The following is a 20,376-nucleotide window of genomic DNA, read 5'->3' as shown; positions in this document are numbered from 1 at the left end:
AAGTTGAATTTGCATGACTGGAAGTACATAGAGAAAATCTGAGCTTCCAAATAGATTGCTGAGGTTCAGATGAGGAAGTAAATCAGGAAGGAGTGAATTGCAGTAGTCAAGTCCTGACCTGACTGCCTTTTTTGTGGATAAGATAAACGTCCTAACTGGGAAAGTACAGTACCCTGGAAAGAAGAATGGAGATATCCTGGAGGAAACAGAAAAGCTGGGGAACAGTGACCATATCCCCACCTCCTCACCCCTATCCTTCCAAAGTACCTCTCACTAGATAAAATAGGAGAATAAGGACAACATACCATAGCTGCTTAGAAAAAGGAGATTCTGCTCTTCTGGCTGCCTCACCTCAGGCCATGTTCTGGAGGGCTACTGTAAGGATGGTAGAACCTTCAAAGTTGCTTCAAAAACAGAGGCCTGAGTGGAGTGGCTAAATCTAGGCTATTCAGTTCAGAAGGTTGAAAATTTTCAGAGCATGACCTTACAAGATTTGTGATGTTGGATTTTAGTGAAGGGAGTCCAAAATGAATGTGATAGCCAGCCAATGAGGCTTTATAGGAGTTGAAGCACCAGTAAAAAAACTAAACCTGGTAAAAGGGGTCCACGCCTTTTACTCAAACCAGAAGGGAATGGAGACTCAGCTCTTAGGAAATCTTCAGATTCAATCCAAAAGATAGTAACACCAACTGGAAGTTCACTATTGGATCCCTGAGAAATTTTCCAAAGGATTAAGTCAAAATTATGCCCATACAAGTCACTGCCTAGCAGAATAAACCATATGTTCTGAATGAGTGACCGTTGTGTGTTTTTTCTCCTTTTGTTACCTCTCTACATGGGTATTTCCCTCCAGCACTGTATACTAGATATACCAGGAGTGGTTAAATTTGTAATGTAATCCATAAATCATAAGAATATGAGGACTAAATTAAAACTGGATTAGACGAGGAAGTGGACGTCACCTGGAAATTGTATACAAGAAGAGCAGTGGCTCCAAGACATTGCTTTTGGGTGTAATGGATCATCCATCCATTACTTTGGGTAATCCCTTCACTGCACAGCATATATGAGTGGGTATGTATGTGTATTTGCATTTGAACATGGGGTAGTTGGACCTTAATATCAAGAATATCTTTGTAGGGTTTGGCCCAGTGGTGCAATGGTTAAGTGTGCACATTTCACTTCGGCGGCCCTGGGTTCGCCAGTCCGGATCCTGGTTGCAGACATGGCACTGCTTGGCAAGCCATACTGTAGTAGGCATCCCACATATAAAGTGGAGGAAGATGGGCACGGATGTTAGTTCAGGGCCAGTCTTCCTCAGAAAAAAGAGGAGGATTGGCAGCACATGTTAGCTCAGGGATAATCTTCCTAAAAAAAAGAAAAAGAAAAAAAAGAATATCTTTGTAATATAGGGATAGAAGTGTGTTTTCTGAGTACACTTTTTGGGATACCTATCTAGCCATCTTTTTCTAGGAATTGCCTCTCCCATCCATAATGGTGATCCCCTGGCAGCCATGATTTTCCCTTGAGTGACTCTGCTAGAGCCATAATTGATTGGATCTAGATGAACACCTGGTTCAAAGGGGCCAATTAGTTATTCTATGTCCAGACATAGAAATTGGTAATTGCAGGAAGGCTATTCTCTTCCCATCTCCACATCCCTGCCTTAGTTCATCATATGAAATTCTTATTCTCTTGGAAATATTATGGAAAAAATTTCTGCCCTTCTCTCCACCCTTCAACCTCTCACCCCCGTGAAATTTGGTGGAGTGACTTATGTAATTGGTGAGTTTGGGAAAAGGGTCATTGCACATGTTCTGACCAGGCTTTTTTTTCTCTTCTTGTATGTGTGCAAGTGGAGTGTGCTCACTTTCTGGATGCCTTTCCCATATGATACGCTCACCAGGTCAGGCCTGCTTCTGAGATGGAAGAAATGCCATTGCTTGATAATCTGCCTGTGACTGAGTGAGTTCAATTCAAGCAAAAAGTTGTAGAAAATTCCATTTTTGCCCCAAGTCCAAGTCACATTCTCCAATCCACTTTTACTGTGGTTATTTATCAATTGACTTAGGAATCAGAAGGGAGAATGATATGATGAATTGGCACCATAAAGCCCAAAATAATTGAGGCAGCCCATCATTTGGGGCTGGTCTTTTGAATGATAGAGATGTAAATTAGGGAGCTTTGGCGTAAATATCTTCCACCTATCATGTGGCTGGGAAGTACAGAAAATACATCTGTAGAGATAAAGAACAAAGCAATTTATAGAGAGAAGCAGAGTCACGATCTGGAGAGAGATCTGATGGCTTCTGTCCCATTTTGGAGCCCAGCTGCTTGCAGTAGCCTTAGGTTCTGTGAAATACCACTTAATCTTATATTGTCTTTCATTTTTGCTTAGGCTAGCTCAAGTTGCTTTTATAATTTAGAAATATCCCAACCAATACCCTCTCTGAATTTCATTATTCTCATCCATAAATGGCAATTTTAATACTTGTTCTATGTATCTCACTAGGAGAATAAAATGAGATAATAGAGATAGAAAGAATCATAAATTCTTTTTTTTTTAAAGATTTAATTTTTTTCCTTTTTCTCCGCAAAGCCCCCCGGTACATAGTTGTATATTCTTCGTTGTGGGTCCACCTAGTTGTGGCATGTGGGATGCCGCCTCAGCGTGGCTTGATGAGCAGTGCCATGTCCGCGCCCAGGATTCGAACCAACGAAACACTGGGCCGCCTGCAGCGGAGCGCGCGAACTTAACCACTCGGCCACGGGGCCAGCCCCCAAGAATCATAAATTCTTAAGGGCCGCCTTGATAACATTCCCAATAAGAGGCTGTCCAGCTTTTTTCCTTGACAGGAAATCACTATTTCTTGAGGCAATCTGATCTCTTTTCAGGGTTCTCGCCTTGCTAGAAAATGGATATATATATGAAATCAAAATTTTCTTCCCTGTAACTCCATCTCATTTATCCTAATTCTATCCTCTTGGGTCACACAGAATAAATGCAATCCCTCTTGTTCAGGACTGCCCTTGAAGGTTATGAAGATAGTTACCAAATGCTCACCTAAGGCGTTTCTTCCATAGGCTGAACGTTCTCAGGTTGTTTAACCCTACATTGTGATTTCCCTGCGTCAGAGTGCCTAGAATGACCAAGTAAGTTTGAAGAGAGTTGGAGAGAGAAAAAATTTTGATTAAGGCTTCATCATTGAAAAAGAAAAAAGAATAGACTTTGCTAATAAGGCAATCAGTCACAGCATTTGCATTTTTATAGTGTTTTCAAATTCCCAACAGATATCTTCATGATTCAGGAAAAAAAAAGGAATTCCCAGGAATTCGCAAATCATAAGTTATTATGTATTTTTTGTTGTACTTATGTGTTTTTAAATAAAATGAGTGACCATAATAGTAAGCAGTGTATCATTTTTTGATGATAGGGTTATACTAAAAGTTTTTAGAAGTTTTTCTATAAAAGTGAATACAAAACAATAAATGTAAGTTACAAGAGCATGTATTTCAATAACATGTAAAAATGATCTCTGATAATAGAAAAAATTAAAAGAAAAGAAAGTTAACACTAAATAAATATCAAGTAAAACGGATTAAAAAACTTGAAAGGTAGCAAGAAAATATGTAAAAGTTATCATTCTTAAAAAAAAAACATTTTAAATATACAATGCATAAATTGCCCTATCTGATAGTCCTGATCTGTGTTTTGTAACAAATATTCTAGATGTAGAAAATTTTCTTTTATTTTGTGTTGACATTTGTTGAATTGTTAAGAGTGTGTGCAAAAGCATCTTGAAGTTGAATATTATAGCATGCATAGCTTCATATAAGCACATTTATTTGTTTTATTTCATCTGCTTACCTTGATTTTGGAAATTGATATTGCTTTCGATACTTCCGATTTTAGATCAATTTTTGATTTCATGTTGGAATATTCCACAACAATTCATATCTTCCTGGCATTTCTTTTTCTAAGGTATTTACAAAGAGGACTTTTGGTGAAGACCAAATTGAAGTTGCCTCATTCCTCCCAGGTCCTCCTTCTTAGAATTAAAAACCCTGGGCATAGTTCAACAAACATGCATGGAAAAACTCTGAAGTTCAAAAGAAGGTGACTCCTCAGGTACCTTGGGACTTGAGGACCAACACTGCAAGGGTTCCCTGGGTTTCCTTGTTACCTCCCATGTATCCTGGACAGGACCCTGTAGAAGCTTCCAACCTGGAAGCACCAACAGACATGCAAAAAAAGCTCTAAGAAAACCCTATTTAGCCAAAACTTTTTGGTAGTACCTGCCCTACTCTAGCAAACACCAATGGAAAAACTGTACCCCTCCCTCCCTTGACATTTCACTGGGGCCAAGCGGGGAGCTGTTTTTCCACCCCACTCACTGGAAACAGACAGCAGCACTTTGATTCCACCCAGGTTGGTGTTGACTGGTTGAGGGGGTTGCTGCTCTTCCATCCCCTGTCTGGCAGAAGCAGGTCTTCCTCAATTCCCCACCAGGATAGTGTCAGCAGGGTCCAATGAGCTGTACATCCACAATTGGCAGCAACTAGACTTAATGAGGCAGTAAGATGTGGATTTGTCACAACTATGCCTCAGTTCCCACCCATCCCCCACCCCACCTCCATGGTCCTTGGGGCCCAGCAGGGAGCTAAGCCTCCATCCCTGCCCAGCATCAACAAGACTGAACAAGGAGGTATGACTAAAGTCTAGTCAGCACTCCACTTCCTCCCCCAGCCCCCACACCCCATGCTAGCAGGGCCCAGTGGGTTGCTAAGCCTCTACTCCTAGAGGAAGGGCCAGTTGACACTGTTTACTTCCCTCCCCTCCCCTGGTGTCAGCGAGGCCCAGTGCAGAATTAAGAGCTGAAATTCCACCCCAATCCTACAGCAATGAAATGGTGCATATCAGCTGTCTGCTTCTCCCCTCCCTGGTGGCACCCCCACTCAGAGGCATCGAGGTGGTGTGAGTGCCTTACTTCCACTGGGAAGGTATCAACCTTACCTGCTGACATCTGTGTGAGTGAGTGAATTGTCCACTTTTGCCTGGGTGGTGTTGGTGGGGCTCAGTGGGAGGCTGAACAAACAAAATCCCCTGGCCCTCCTGCTATGTCTCAACAGGGGGACTGCCTGTTTAAAAAAGAAGATTAAATGAGATCCAGAGTCTTATAATATAATAGCCACAATGCCAGGATATAATTGAACATTACCCATCACACAAAGAACTAGGGAAATCACAACTTTAATGAGAAAAGAAAATCAACAGATGCCAAAACCAAGATGAATCTGATGTTGGAATGATCTGACATGGATTTTAAAGCAGATATCATAAAAATGCTTCAACTAACAATTATGAATTCTCTTGATACAAATAAAAAAAGTAGAAAATCTCAGCAAAGAAAAGTTATAAGAAAGAACTAAATGGAAATTGTAGAACTAAAAAAGACAATAACAAAATAAAAAACTGGCTGAATGGATTCAACTGTAGGGTAGAGAAGACTACCAATAGAGTTGGTGAACTTGAGGACAGAGCAATAGACTTGATCCAACCTGAACAACAGGAGAAAATAGACTGGACCAAAAAAATGAACAGAGTCTTAGGAACCTGTGGACAATAACAAAAGAGCTTACATTTGTATCATTGGAGTCCCAGCAGGAGAGGAGAAAGAATGTGAGACTTAGAAAGTATTTGAAGAAATAATAGTTAACTTCCCAAACATGGTGAAAGACATAACCATACAGATTTAAGAGGTTGAGCAAACCCTAAGTAGGAAACAGCAACAAAAAAATAATAAAACAATAAGATATCTCAATACTTCAGAAAACTAAAGACAAAAAAAAAAAGTTTTGAAAGCAGCCAGCGAGAAACACCACATTACTTATAAAGGAGTAAAACAATTTGAATGAGAGCAGATTTCTCGTCCAGCAACAATGGAGGCCAGAAGGAAGTGGCATAAGATTTTTCAAATACTGAAAGAAAAGAATTGTCAATCCTACATCTGGTGAAAATATCCTTCTGGAATGGGGGGGCGGGGAGGGAAATAAAGACATTCTCAGATGAAGGAAAGCAGAGAATTTCTTAATTATACATTTTAATCATGTGCAGTTTTAGCCATTACCGCAGAATTTTGTATCGATTTTTCCTGCTAAATCTATGAATTCAGTGTTTTCAGGTTTCAGAGTTATCTACAAGATATGAATCTTGTTTTTTTTTTTCATTTTAACACTTTTTTACTATGTGCAGTTTTATTTTGAGTTGTTTCTCCCACAAGTAGTTATTATGGATTGAGGTTTGTAATTATTATCTGGCTAAATCATGAGAGAATTTAAGCAATTCCTTCAGATATGGCAGGATTGTCAATCAAAAGCCAATGAAAAGAACTGCGAATTTTACTATTTTAGAGTTCCAGGAAATCTTTAGACAAAATATGAGGCAGGCCAGGGTCCTCCATGTAACTGTTTCCTTCTTCATGAATCGAAGGATTTGGTCAACTGTGGATAGGAGATAATCATTTAGTAAGCTTTAGGCAGTTCCATTCCCAAGAGATGATTCATATAAGGTATGGTAAGGGAAAAAAATGAAAAAGATGAGCTATTCTTTAGTCTTTATATTTTGTACTGTCACCTGTCGTTTTTCTGTTTGCTGCATATTATACGTCTCTAAGAGAACAGAGGAACCCAGCCTCTCAGTGTACCAGATAAGAAAGACAAAGTCTTAACTGGATGGCATCATTGTCAATCATCTTCTGTATAAAAAAGGGAGGCAGGTCATCTACCTGTGAATGAGTGAGTAGGGCATATCCATGGAGCTTGATTTTTGATGCTTCTCTCTTATTCTAGTGGTTACCAGACCTTTGAAACCCAACGTGGATGATGTCAAACCATGAGTAGAAAATATAGGGACTTTTGGGAAAACTCTTCTACTTGATTTTTATATTTTAGGAGGTCTGAATCTTTACCTGACTTGTACAAATATTCTATTAATTGATTTAGAGGAAAGGCAAAGAGAAGGAAGGATTCTTTGATTGTTGGTCAAAAATTATCCTACAACACTGAGAGAATAAATAAACACTCTTTCTGAAAATGTGAATCTAAGTTAGTCATATCTTCTGGTCATTTTTTGTATAGGTGCTGACTCTCCACACTGTAGGTTGACTAAGAAACAGAGTAAAGACTCTCTTTAAGGTTAAACAAAGTCAAAATTTCCTGCTTAGAATTTGGCAAGGCAAGGCTGAGATTTGGACAGTAAAGAGAAAATTAGCCATGTTTTTAGATTCAAACAGCTTATTACTTAGACAGCAAAAGCAAGACTAACCGAAGGTGCCAGCTCCCCATATCTCTTACACAGGGTGACACCGAGACAAAAGGGCACAGATTACTGCAACATGGATGATAGGACACTCTTGCTGAGAGCCAACGCTGTGCTTCAGGTTAGCTGATTTATAGCCTGCAGTTACACCCTAAGGAGGGTGTAGTAGAAAGTTTCACACCTCATCAGAACCAGCAGGCAAAGAGAAACTGTCTTATGACAGCCCTCCTGAGAGATAGGGAAGTAAAAGAGAAACGCCTGGCAGCAGCTCCTCACAAGCTGCCAGGATTTTGGGTTATGGGAGGATCAAAGGGTGTTCTACCAAGACTGAGATCAGCCACGGTTAGGCCTTGCTTGCCTGGCCTGTGTGGGGAATGTGGCCGTGGTGGAGTCGTTCCCTTACATTGAGTTTCTGCAGCCATTTGTGTGCTTGTGATTTTGTTAACCAAAAAAAAACTGACTCTGGACTGAATAAATTTTTCCTTCAGGTAAAAGGAAGATCAATCAGAATGATTATTCCACTAAAAATGAGCTTAAACTAAAAGGTAAGTCTTCACTAAATCAAAAAGTCATTGCTTGGTTCAAATTCTAAATTGTTAGAATTGACATATAAAAATGCCAAGTAATAGGATATATTGGAGTATATGAGGAAGCCATTTTGTGTAAACCTAATTTGGCCTGACCTTGTCTTTCCAAAAGGGCCTGACGGAGGCCGTTGAGCATGCATTGTATATCTGCTTTATCCTCCTCCTCCTCCTGCTCCTCCTCCTCCTCCTCCTCCTCAACGCTGTTGAGCATGCATTGTATATCTGCTTTAGAAATTCCCTATGGCAAGAGCAAAGGCCCTTGAAATAAAGGTGCAACATCCCTCCCCCTCACAACGTTGGCATTTCTTTAAGGATTAAGCATCTTTCCTTAGGCTAGAAACTGATTGCTGCGCTCACCTGTGACCACCCAGCTCAAGACAATAGACTTGCCTCCTGCTATGCCCTCCAAGAGAGCCGACCCACTACCTGCTGTGTCCATCAAGCGCTGTGCTGACAGGGCAATCTTGTGACTATTGTGGGAGGGACATGTCAATCATATGTGAAACGTCCTGTATGGGGGTATATAACCACTCTGTATACCTCACTTCTTTGGTGCCCTGTCTTCCTTCGGGAAGAAAGGCCCTGGGCCATGGTCCTCAGATTTCAGCTCAGAATAAACTCACCCAAATTTTCATTTATAGATTGGTTATGGATTATTTTCTTCGACAGAATAAATCAAGCCAGTTATCTGCCTCCCCATTTCCACACTCCTGCCCCCATGCTTTTCTGTCCACACACTTGCCCTGCTTTGTGAAACAAACATAGATGAATGAGAGACAGAAGGCAGGAAGAAGCCAAGAGAAAAGATTGCTTGCCTGTTCCCCTCCTGAAGGACGGCTCTGTTATGTGGTGGTTTCATCTAGCCTTCTTGAGACGTCCCCTGGGACCAAGCAGCCAACTGTACATCCTGTGAAGCCTTAGCCAGCTTGTGACAAACCATCTGTATTTTCCTTCCCTCTGTCCCTACCTCACTCCCTCTCTCCCCTCACTCTCGCTCTTCTAGGACTGCACCCGCCGCCCCCTACCCCAATACAATTTTAGCTCATGCACTTTCTCTTAAGCACTGTTTTCTAGAAAATTGGGGCTAAAGCAGTCACTTATATTTATTTAAAAATTTTTATTATGAAAAATTTCAAACATATACAAAAGCAGAGGGAAAAGTACAATGAACCCTCATACACTCATCACTTAGATTCAATAATTATCCACTTTTGTCACATTTATGTAATCTATCCCTTTTTTCCTTTTTATTTTCAGTTCAAGTATTTTAAAGCAAATCTCAGTACATCGTTTAACTTCAACATACTTCAGAATATCTCTGCAAAGATGATGGACATTTTCTTAAATAAACACAACGTAATTACGACACTTAATAAAATAATATTTCTTTGGCATTGTCTACTACTAGTCCATAGTGAAATATCTGTGATTGTCTTAAAAGTCTTTTTACTACTGTGATGTTTGAATCAGAACCCAAACAGGGTTCTTACCTTTCATTTGGTTGCTGTACCTCTTTAGTCTAGAGCTTCTTCTCACCTCCTCCCTCTCCTTTTTGTCCTGTTACTAACTTGATGCAGAGACTGTCAGTTGTTTTAGAGAGTGTCTCACATTCTAAATTTGTCTATTTCCTTCTCTGTGGTGTCACTTAACTTGTTCCTCCAACCCTCATGTTTCCTGTAAGCCTCTGAGTGGGAAGTCAGTTCTAAGGCTTGATTAGATTCTGGTTTTGTTTTCGTTTTGTTTTGGCAACACTTTCATAGGTGTGCTAAGGGCTTCAAATGACCGTAGATCAAGAGGCACACATGTCTGGAGTCTCATTTGTAGCAATACTTAGATCATTAGGTTGAGGTAGTGACACCCTGATCTCCCCCGTGGTACCTTATGGACTTTTCATCTAATGGTTTCATCCACTGATGATTGTTGCCTAAATCATTTATTTAACGAAGGATTGCTAAATGGCGATTTTTCCAAGTCTATTATTTCTTTCATATTTATTATAAAAACAACTTCCCCTCAACAAGTATTTGGTTTTCTGAGCTACAGTTCAAACAGGAAAGGCAATGTAAGTTCTAATTCTTTTCTTTTAATTGAAAATTTTAGAATAAGGAGTTAGTGCCCCATTTATTTGCAAGTGTCCAATGAATTGTTCTATTTTTTTTTGCTTTTGTTTTTAGCTTCCTCCCTTTGGAGCATCATGTCTTTGGAGCATGGATTTTTATAGATTCAATATGTTTCAAACAACTGCATTCATTAATTTGCTGATGCTCAGATTGTCCCATCTTTGGCCAAAAGACCCTTTGGTTTTGGTTTCTGTGACCTTTTGACATACTCATTTGTTGTGAATGGATTTCTTGCTTTGTGGCACAAGCTATCCCATGCTCATCGTGTATTTATCCTGCCCCAGACCTGAAATCAGACGTTCCTTGAGCAGCCCTGGTTTCTTTTAGTTGGAAATTGTATTTAAAAATCTAAAATGTATGACTTACATTATTTTATTTGTAGTAAAAATGAAAGCTTATATATCTAAAATTTCATTTCAAGGCAGTCGCTTTAGAACCTGGTATTTATTTACTCAATAAATAAAACTATAATTGCTTGTTTTACTTTTATTTTAAACTCATTTTAAAATTATTTATATAAAAGGAGACACACGCATTCATTATAAGTACACTTAAAATTGGGTTAATAAGTATATACCAATGTTTCATTTTTCCAGATGGCACAATTTATATTCAAAATTTCCCAGAAAGTTTGAAATGAGGGATATAAATGAAATCTCAAATGTTTTCATGTATATTCAAATAAGAATATCAATTTCATCGGAGTTGCTATAGTAAAAGCTTTGAAAAAACTTTCAGAATTGAGATGGTTTGATACGAGCTGTCAGATTTGAGTTGTAGCTTGGAACAAGTGAAGGGCTGTAATTTCAGGTGTTGGCAGACTCTGCTGTGGGAATGCATGATATTCAAATAAAAGAAATGCAAAATGCTATTTGGCAGCAATTCTCAAAGTGAGGTCTGAGGATCCTCGAGGTTACTAAGACTTTTTTAGGGAGTTCGCAAGATCTTCCCTTTTTCAACTGAATTTGTACGAGGACTGATTTTCTTCAAATCTTAGCTGTAACAACACGTCGCAACAGAGTAAATGCAGAAGCAGAATATGAGAATCCAGCTGTCTCTGTAAAGCCTGATATTAAAGAGATTTGCAAAAATGTAAAAAAAGGCCACTTTTCCCACAAATTTTTTAAAAAACAGTCATTATTCAAAAAATGTTCTTTATAGTAACAGGTAACAGGGTTTATTATTTTAAAAATGACTTAATAAACACATGTCTAGAATTTTTCTCAGTTTTAATTTTTAACACAGTAAATAGGGTCATATATAACTCATACAAACAAAAGCTCTTTAAAGTCTTCAATCATTGGGGCCGCCCCTGGCCGAGCGGTTAAGTTCGAGCGCTCTGCTTGTGTGGCCCGGGGTTTCGCTGGTTTGGGTCACAGGTGCGGACATGGCACTGCTTGGCAGGCCACGTTGAGGCGGCATCCCACATGCCACAGCCAGAGGCACTCACAACTAGAATATATAGCTATGTACTGGGGGGTTTTGGGGAGAAGAGAAAAAAAAAAAAAAGATTGGCAACAGTTAGCTCAGGTGCCAATCTCTAAAAAAAAAAGTCTTCAATCATTTTTAAGAATGTAAAGAGATCTTGAGACCAGAAAGTCTGAAAACCTCTATGATACCTTGCACTGTTTACTAATTGTAAGTATGTATGTATGGGAATAGATTTAAAATATAAATATATTGACAGAATTTGTACACAATTATTTCAAGTTAACTTTGCTTAAATATCTCCCTGAATATTAGACATGAAGTGTAACCATAATTTAATTTTTACCTTAGGCATATATGACTCATTTTCTCTCTGTGACGTCAATGCCACATAAAGGGCTCCTCCAATATAAGGATACTACTCATCATATTTCAACTCCACACATAAAGCCAAATATGCAATTTAGAATTTAATTGAGGATTGGAAGAAAATGAGACATTCAGAGGCTTTACCCCAGCTTCTTTTTTTTTAACATACTACTTGTTTTAGAGCAGTTTTAGGTTTGCAGAAAACTGAGCAGAAAGTACAGAGTTCTCATACATCCCCTGACCCCAAACTTGAATGGCTTCTCCAAGTATCCCAGCAGGAAAGAGGTACATTTGTAACAGCTGATGAACCTGCATTGACCATCATTATCACCCATAGTCTGTAGTTTACATCAGGGTTTACTCCTGGTGTTGTACATTGTACGAAGTTTGACAAAGGTATAATGACATGTATTGCCCTGACAGTATCATACAGAATATTTTCACTGCCCTAAAAATCCTCTGTGCTCCTCCTATTCTCTCCCTCCTCCCTAACTCCTGGCAACCAGAGATCTTTTTACTGTCTCCATTCTTTTGTCTTTTCCAGCATGTAATATAGTTGGAATCATACAGTATTTAGCCTTTTCAGATGACCTCAGCTTTTTTTTTTTTTTTTAAGTACATTTGATGAATCTTAGTGACAAAGTCAGGTCAGACTTAATAACTCTTTTTGTGTGTTTATTCACTTTCCATTATAATAAAATCCACACACACCTGTCTTTGTCGTTTATCTTTGAACATTCCATTCTAGACTGTCAGCTACAAGTGGCCAGGAACTCCATCTATTTAATGTGGGGGTCACAGTGCCAATAGAGCTCAGTTCAATTTACACATAGGTCTCCACTGCTATTTGATGAGAGTGGTCCTCTCAGCTAAGTGCTCTTGGATTTAAATCCTTAAGCATTGGCAGAAAAAAGCTTACCCTACAGTAATTATTTCAGTGACAAATAAAAAAAAGTATAAAACTGGCACTTATCCCTTTCACAGGAGAGCCATTTTATTCTCCTTAGAAGACTCGAGGAGTTCTAGTTATCAGGTCATTTAAGTCTCTGAGTAGATTCTTAAAACTTTAGAATTAATTTTGAACCGAAAGCACCAGAGCATCTGGAATTTACATTTGTATTAAATGATTTGAAAATGCACTGAGTAGTTTGTCAGTATCCAGAAGGACAATAAAGACAGACATAATAAGGGATATAATTGAGGGAAGGGTAAAAAAAAGAAGAGAGAGAAGAGTATTTAATATATGTTCGGTAGTTCTAGGTTCCACTTTCTTCGTAGGCTGTAATAACCCCGTTAAGAGTTTATACCATTTGAAGGCAAAAGCTGAGGTATCAAATTCCAGTTTCTCCAAAGTAAACCATCTGTTCTGGATTATTCCTTTTGGCTTGCCTAGAGGCAGAAAAGTTGAATAGTTTTCCTTTGGGCACCTTAGTAGAAAAAGCTCAGTGAGGAGGAGTCCAGAGGGGAGAGAGCTAGTAAGGCTCTTTGACACTATAGGTGTGCCTGAAAGTAACTGCTGAGTCTCGTTTCCTGACCTGTAAACAAGGGGAGGGGCTGAAGACACAGCTTCATAGATTTTCAGCTCTTTGCTGCCCTCTCAGCTATTAGGACGGTCCTGTGCTTGAGTAAGTGCTCAATGAATGACTGCTCGCTGAAAGAGCGTTATTTTTGATTCGTTGCAAATCCGAGCCAGATTTTGGATCCAACCCGGTCGGGGACTCGGGGTGGGGGGGGGCCCGCGGGGCGAGCGAGGAGGCGGAGCTTCGCGCGGCTCCCGCGCGGTGGGGGGCGCGGGGGCGGAGCGTGCCGCCGACAGAGGGCGGGGCCCTGGCGGGGACTTCCCCTGGGCTGAGCTGCGCAGCGGGTGCGGAGGGCGGGCGCTGGGCGGCGGGTGGGGGGCTCTGAGAGGGTGGGCTGGCGCGCGGCGCCGACACCTGGAGGTCCTCGGGGCTCGGGCCCCTTCCCCGGGAATTGGCCCCTGGCGGGGCGGGTGTTGCCGGGAGGCGGAGGGCTGCTCGGTCGCGAGTGCCGTGGTGATCGCCGGCATGTGTGCGTGCGCGTGTTTATCTGAGGCCCCATGCGGCGCCCCTGCCTCTTCCTTGGGCTAACTCGGGTTGGAAAGCGGCGCCTAGCGACAGCGACGCCTAGCCCGGAGCGACCCACTCATCCCCGCCGAGCAGGCACCCCCAGATCGCGCCCTCTCCTCGTCCCCCACAAAGGGGACCACTCCGACCCCCAGCCCTGGCCGTGAGGGAGCGCTGTGGGGACGCGCCGCCTTCCGCCTGGAAGCCTTGGGCAGGTGGTGGGAGTGCATAAGGCTTGAATATCAGGATTTTAAAGCACGTGTCTGTCTCTATCATTTTTACTTTTAGGGCTTTGGCCAAATTGGGCGAGGGCACAAAATAACCACTTACCCCTTCTCACCGAGGAAGAACGGGAGAAAGGGTAAGTAAGGAATGATCAGGGGTGGAAGGATCTAGGACTGTCCTGAGAGAGAGTAAGGGAGAGACCGGCTAGATCCAGAGCTGCCCCTGGGGGATCTCGGGGCCAAGTTGGACCTTTTCATCAGGAACCTGAGGCCCTCCTTCAAGGGTCACAGGCTCCAAGCCCAAGAGTTTTTTCAGGTTTACAGAGTGTAGAGTTGGCTGGGAGTTTGAAAGCATGGCTTAGATCCCTTTTGGCCACTTGACCTGACAGGAAACTGTAGTTACCCTTTGGTCCTGTAGTTGTCTGCCTCAGGCCCATAGCTCTTAGCTGGCTTTCACTAATCCCTGAGGCTGTAGTATGGGAGAAGCCTGATCCTGTTTGATAATCCTGCTTGATAATTTACGGGAATCCCTCTCAAGAATCTTTATATTTTAAAAGGGGACTCTTGTAAAAATCCTTTAGGACCCCAAAGCATAAAGTTAACAGCAGTATCACAAGTGTTGAATTGAAGTTATTTTGGGATCTTTTTTCAAGTTTGTAGAGGAGGGTGTTTTGAGGGGGAGAAATTACCAGGCTGGGCCTTTCTCTCTTGACTTTCGATTGGATACCCCCTCACCAGCATTGTATCCACTTCTGAAAAAAGTTACCAAATAGCACTTTGAAGTCCTTGGAGGTTTGTTGTGGTTTTCATTGTGGTCTCTTTTAATGGATCTTCTCTGAGACTTTGCCATCACTCCACAAAAACACCGCTTCTCCCTCCCCTCATCTTGGTGACGTGAAGCACAGCTCCTCTCAGAAGGTTGGGAATTCCTTATGCACCCTGTATGGCACATATAAACAAACTTTTTTTTTATTATTAAAATTCAGGTTAGCCACAAGCAAGAACGTGGTAAACTCCATTCTTGGATGGAAAACTAGAATTGCCCTCCATGGCATCTTGACGTTGGCCGCCTGTGCCCTGAACCCTCTTTCTTACTAGTTTGTGCTCAAGTGGCAGATGATCACATAATTTTCTTTGTGAAAAACCAGAAAATAGTTGTTTATTGATGATGGGTTCATTCACTGATTCAATGGATTTTTATCTTTTCCTACCAAAGTGCTGAGCACCTTGATATAAGTAGGATGGTGAGAATGATGAGACTTTGTTGGAGATGGCCATTTTGGGGCAGGCCTTTTACCAGTTTTCTGCGGATTTTCTGAATAGTTAAGTGTTAATGTACAAGACCTTCCCTGTATTACTGCTCTTAGTGGTTTGCAAGTCTCTATGGTGTTGTGGGAGAACAGTGTTGTTTTTCTGCCTTCCTGGTACTTTCAGTAACAAGCTTTCAAGGATGATTGACCATGGTGATTTGTGTCCTGTAATGAATAGTGTTAGAGTCATTTTCCAGTGTAACACGTGTATTGTACCAGTGTAATAATTAGATGAGGATAATTTTTTGAATTGTTTCATAAAAATGACCTAAGGTTAGAAAGCATGGAGAATATTGGGGATGATGCCTTCAGGAAAATAAATACTAAAGTAGGCCGTTCATGGGTTTCTGTACGTTTAACCTCATTTTTTAATCAAAGTGAAAAAGGGTGTCTTTTTCTGGTTATAAAGGTTATATAAAGTGAAAAAAAAGTTATTTAAAATTAAAATTTGCAAGGATTTAAAAGGTAGAAAGTGAGTCTCAATGAAGTCATTCTCAGATGACCACTGTCAACAATTTGTGTTCATTTCTTCAACTTTTTGTTGTATGTGTGTATGTTACTGTTTGGTAAAATTGTAAATTTCTGACTTTTACTTCCATATTCTTGGCTATTTACCCCCACTCCTCATTTGCACCCCAAATCCTCATGTAGAAGTAGCATGCCTTTTATGCTGTTTTAGACGTGGGCTTGATCCTGGCTCTTATTTTATTAGCTCTTCCACTTCGGGCCAGTTAAAACTCTGCTCCTTAACTTCTTATCTGTCAAAATAGAACAATGAGTATATTAAAAGAATGTGTAAAGAACTGTTTGGCATATAGATACTGTTAATGTCCCTCCTGTTCATCTGTCTGGTCACCCATCACTTTCTTTTGATCTTCCTTGTGATTGTGGAGAGCAATTTACTACTAAACTTTCGTAAAGGTGCTAAGCCTCTTGGGTATTGGCATTTTCACACTCATCACCTGTTATATCTGATCCTAGAATTTCTAGGGCAAGGGCTCACACCTGATGTGGCTTGAATTCCCCGTCAGATTATTCCACAGCCCTGCCTAAAGAGTGTCAGCCTGAAAAGTGAGGGGAAAGAGTTTTTATAATGTGTTTAAAAAGCTCTGATACTGTTCCCAAAGTGAGAAAGACATATTACCACATTTAGCAGGGTGCTTAAACTTAGGATTTCTATTTCAGAAATATCTGTGGTTTATAAGAATTACAATAAAAATGCTGATGCTTCATGTCCAAACTGTCATGATTTTGCCAAGTTGTAGGTTTAATATGCAGCTAAGCTGTGTATTTAGTGTATCTTAATACTGCTCTGGAAGCCAAGAAAGACAAGTTCACAGACATCTGATTTCACACCAGACATCTGGTTTTACTTTGCTAAGGAGTATGTTTTGTTAGTAGATTATAAGCATATCAGCTGTGCTGCTGTAGTTTGTGGCATTTCTATCTTAAGCTCTGGTCTGTAGGGTTTAGTATGATTTATTCTAAGGGCGGCATACTGTAAATGAGTGCCTGGTCAGATAAGCACATTTCCCACAGGTGTCTTCTAGTGTCATTGTTCTTACAACTTAATAAAGCAGAATTGTTTCTATTCTTGGTGATTTTTTGTGGAAGAAAATATTCTTAAAGAAAAGCCTCACTTAAGAACCCACTGTATTCCAAAAATTCATTTTCAAGTTCATTTTTGTTTGTAATGTTGAACAATGTGCTTATAGGAATAAAATAAATAGCGTTTAGATTTCCAGGTCAGGACCCCAAAGCTTTTATAACCCATCGTCTGCTTATTATGGATTACTGGTACTGTAGATTCTAACCAACATTTATAATAGTGTTTTAGAGACTAATGTATTCTAAGTTCCAACCTGGAATGGCTGGGCCACATTCATCTCCATTTTGAGGTGGTGAAGGGTGTAGAAATAGGAGGCTGTCATTCCCGGGTTCTGGGGCAGGCTTTCTCATTGCCTAGCTGTGTGGCCTTGGACACAGATTCCTCATGCAAAATGGGGTAATTACTCATGATTACTGTGAGATTTAGTGAGTGTTTGTAAAGTAGCACAATATCTAATACAAAATAGGTCCTCAGTAAATATTTTTCTTTTCTTTCCTCTACGTCCTGGCCACAAGAATAAAGACTCCCTGTTTTTCTTACACCCCAGACTAACTCACTGGCCAGGACTGGTGACTCCAACCAGGGAGAATTCCCCATGGGATCTGGGACTTGGTAATGGAACTGGGAAAATAGTATGGAGAATAAGGGCAAAGGGGAGGAGTGGTGAACTGAGAGAAGAAAGTGCCATCTTTTGCTCAGTCCATGGACTTCGGTCCATGAATTACTTGACTCATAGAATGAACCACCTTTATCTCTGGGCTTTCTGTCGATCTTTTGTCAGTTGCTCCATTGGAGACTCTTATCTCCGTATTGCCTGCTTAGTCCAGTAAGTTTTTTTCTTTGTCACCTTGATACTTGAATAACCATATATTTCTGTTTTTTTTTAATGGGTGGGACTTAATAATAGATATCTGCACTTCCTTAAGATCTGGATTTTTTCTATGCTCAAAGTCTAGTTGATCTTCTTGCCCTGTAGTTGGCCTACAGTTCATTAATTAAAAAATTTTTTTTACCATATGCTATGTTCGTTGAACTAGTGCTGAAGATATAAAGATTAAAAATCACTGTCCTTGAGCAAGGAGCTTATAGTCTAGTAGGACAGTAGACATCTTGACCAACAGTTCAAATATTGTGTGCTGTTTGTTGTAATGGAGATATGTATGGGTGCAAAGGAAGCTTAGCAGAAGCTGTTGATCCATGACGGGAATGCCAGGGAAGGGTTTTAGCAGTGGTTGTGTTTGAGCTGAGACTTGAAAACTGAGTAGGAGTGGGGAGTTTGGTAAGTAGCAGAGAAGATTTCCAGATGGAGCTAATAGCATGAGTATTTATATGGCGTTATGAGAGCACAGTGTGTTCTGGAAACTAAACGTAGGTCTGTTATGTTACAGTGTGAAGGGCAAAGTCAAGAGTAAAAAGAGATGAAACTGGATAGCTAAGTCAGGGCATGCTTCCTAACCTGTTTGTGGTAGTGAGCTACTGAAGAATTGTGAGTGATGTGAAAGATCATTGTGACAGCAGTGTGTTTGGTAGATTGGGGGTGATGTGGGGTGGGGAGTGGGGATGTAGCAAGATTGGAGGTCAGAGTGGACAGTGCGATTAGTATGCATAAAGGAAGTTTGAGATCAGACAAGGGTGGAAGTAGTGGGTATAGAAAAATGAGAATGTTTAGGAAAAATATTTAGGAGGAAGGAGAATTGGTTGATTTTTGTGACTACTTGAATATGAAAGGAATGAGAGAGCGAGGGCACTAGAATGACTCCCAGGTTTCTGGTTAGTGAGAGGGAAAAGAGAAGAGGAAGCAGGTCTGAGGGGGAAGATGACACGTTCAGGTTGGACATGTGTTTAATGTGCTTGTGGGGTGTATCATTGGCAAGATGGAGGCATCTAGAAGGCAGTTGGATATAGGATCCTGGAGCATCACAAGAGTTGTGTAGCCTGTTGATCCAGATTTCTGAGTGCTTACCTTATGAAGAGTAGTTGAAGGTATGGATGAGGATCAAAGTGCTTGGAGGAACTGCATAGAAAAAGAAGAGAAAAGGGCTAAAAGTAAGTCTTAGAGAATATTGCAGTTAAAGGGACAAACCAAGAAAAAGAATGATGAAAGGATGCTGAAGGGGAGTGGCCAGAGTGGCTGGGAGAAAAGAGAAAATGAAACTTTTCATGCCAATGGCAGAATTTCAAGAAATAGAAGTTTACGTTTAAAATTTAATGCTATGAATCATCAGGTATGATCAAGCTTGTAAAGTGCCTCTTTGAAGGTTTCATTGGAGTGGTGGGAGCTAAACTCAACTGCTTAGAGTGAAGGAGTGACTAGGAGATGAGGAAGTGAGGACAGAGTAGATGTGTTTGGGTCCCTCTTCAGACATGTGGCCTTCGTTAGTCTTCAGTCTAGAAATTTAAAAGCTCTCTAAGGGATTCTACTATGTGCCTGAGGATGAGAAACAGTGCTTCAGACTTCTTTTTTTGAGGGGAGAGACGATATGTCTTTACGCCAAGAGGAAGGAGCCCTGTAGAAAGGGAGATGTTGAAAATGCAATTGCCTGTAATCTCTGCTCTTTGATTCATATTGTCTTGGGGATGAAAATCACATTGTTTGCCTAATTCTCCTTTTTAAAAAATTCTTACCTGACCCCATCCTTGATTATCCCATTTTTTTTTTTTCCATTCATACTACTCTTTCCTGGCCTCTGGCCTCCTTTCCACTGATGTCTTGCTCTCATCACATCTGGCCTTTTTGCATACATTGTTCTCAAACCTAATCCAGTAGTGGGAAAAAAGTCTCCTTTCTTTTATTAGAAGTTGAAAAATTTCAAAGGAGTGTCTGCTAGGAGGCTAAGAGGGAAATAACCATATGAAACATAAAAAAAATCATTCTATTTAGCAAACACTTTTTAATATCTGCTGTCTTCAAGGCCCTGAATACAAAGATATATCAGATGAGAAGGATGAATAAGATAGGGATCCTGCCTTTAAGAAGCCCTCAGGCCAGTGAGAGAAATGGGTGTGTAAATAAATGCCTTGTGCAATATGTGCTGTTACAGAGGTAGAGATCAAGAAAAGATGGATGCAAAAAAATGGACTTTATTATTTTGTGTGATCCTGAAGGCTTTACAGAGGAGGTGATGCTTGAGTTAAAGCTTGCAGTGGAGTTAAGGTATGGCGTCGTGAGGTTCAAGGAGTGGAATCAGAGCAATAAATTATTCCTTGGTGGCCCTGTGATAGCAGCAGAGTGGGTTTGAGTTTCCCATCTCCTCTTCCTTCTTGTTCTGCTTGGTTTATTGCAAAGTATCTTTGTCTCTGGAGGAGCTCTTAGGGGATAAGGATGTT

The 20,376-nt window shown here is 40.6% G+C and overlaps 1 protein-coding gene and 1 long non-coding RNA gene across 4 annotated transcripts in view; one reads left to right on the top strand and one right to left on the bottom strand.

Moving 5' to 3' along the window:
* Positions 1-2,774: 2,774 nt before the first annotated feature.
* On the bottom strand, positions 2,775-3,978 carry LOC124243539 (uncharacterized). The gene is made up of 3 exons (XR_006889701.1): positions 3,869-3,978; positions 3,065-3,140; positions 2,775-2,908 (listed from the first exon to the last, which is right to left on the bottom strand). It is a non-coding gene; the product is annotated as an uncharacterized LOC124243539 (long non-coding RNA).
* A 9,657-nt stretch (positions 3,979-13,635) lies between these two features.
* IMMP2L (inner mitochondrial membrane peptidase subunit 2) overlaps positions 13,636-20,376 on the top strand; it is an 845,195-nt gene continuing 838,454 nt past the window's right edge. Inside the window, exons 1-2 of one of the 3 annotated variants that reach the window (XM_046669028.1) lie at positions 13,636-13,686; positions 14,195-14,267. The gene's annotated coding sequence lies outside the window, so the exon portion shown is untranslated. Of the gene's footprint in view, positions 13,687-13,735; positions 13,872-14,194; positions 14,268-20,376 lie in introns of those variants that run through there. The other 2 variants (XM_046669026.1, XM_046669027.1) reach the window with 2 other exon arrangements.

This window comes from Equus quagga, chromosome 8 (genome assembly GCF_021613505.1).
Source record: "Equus quagga isolate Etosha38 chromosome 8, UCLA_HA_Equagga_1.0, whole genome shotgun sequence".
NCBI lineage: Eukaryota > Metazoa > Chordata > Mammalia > Perissodactyla > Equidae > Equus > Equus quagga.
The sequence above is the reverse complement of the archived record's forward strand: the minus strand, read 5'-3'. Positions and strand labels throughout refer to the sequence as shown.